The sequence below is a fragment of the Cephus cinctus genome, unplaced genomic scaffold (genome assembly GCF_000341935.2).
Source record: "Cephus cinctus unplaced genomic scaffold, Ccin1 Ccin1_scaffold1450, whole genome shotgun sequence".
In the NCBI taxonomy this organism is placed as follows: domain Eukaryota; kingdom Metazoa; phylum Arthropoda; class Insecta; order Hymenoptera; family Cephidae; genus Cephus; species Cephus cinctus.
In genome coordinates, this window is record NW_014333825.1 from 13,059 (window position 1) to 14,206 (window position 1,148).

The window sequence follows — 1,148 nt, forward strand, 5'->3', positions numbered from 1 at the left end:
CATTTTTTATAACTTTGAAATTTATTTGAATATACACATTTATTTGCGCATTACGTCCATACAAACGTTTAGGGTTCGGTTGGATGGAAGACCTTGCTGTTCCGCCTGTTTGTCAAGAACGGTTTGTGAGGGGCGGCAACTTTTTCCCCACCACCGAGCAATCCATTCATTTTCGCTGACTGCAATATCGGCTGGAACGATGATCATGACCCGCGCGGCTACGCGAAATCTGTACCATCGACAGAGGCGATGATCACGAAATCCTCTTCCCGGACTCGCCGCTACGATTTAGCGCCATGCTTTTTGTATCGCCTAAAACCGGAGTGTTGTGCATCTCCCCACTCATCTCTGCTTGGGATATTCGGGGCGCCATCTACCCGCCGGGATTGGAACTAAAATTTTACTATAGTATATGCTTGACATACCCCCACCACGTCCTCCGCACCTCTATACCTATCTACACTCAACGGTTTGGTTTCGAGCGATCACGTTGACGTCCAAAAGAAACTCATATCGATACACGTGAGCATTTAAAAAAAAAAATGTAGAATGTGGAAAGTGTAGTCGTTCAAAGTTGAATATTATTTGATATACTGTTCAACGAAGTTGAAGAGGACGACTTGGATACAAATGACAGCAATAGTTACGAGAAAAATATGGACGAATGTTTGAGTTTTCTTGTGCGACGAATGACAAACAAACACTGCTCACGTTCCCTTAATTGTTTAAGCGTTTGTGAGCACTCACGCTTTCGCTGCACTACCTCGACGAAAGAAGCGTTTATAAGCGCTTAAGAGCACGAGTTATGACGCCATCAATGACGTCATGACGGCGTTCGTGAGGGCTCACATCGCCAAAAGGAACAGAATAAGCAACGCTTATAAGCGCTTACAGTGCGTGAGTGTCCACTTGAAACGCAGCCTTAGTCTATTGTCGATTTGAAGAGTGGAATAATAGTTTGTTTTTTATGGCACAATGTTATTTATAATTAAGAAGACTGAGGGGTACATCATAACCTTAAAATGGGATATTGCAATTTATAAGAATGTGATAATTAGTTTTTATGCAAATGTAGTATAATACGTATATTGTATCAACTACAGTGTTAATCGATATGACATTATGTGGAATAACTGACAAAGGAAGGT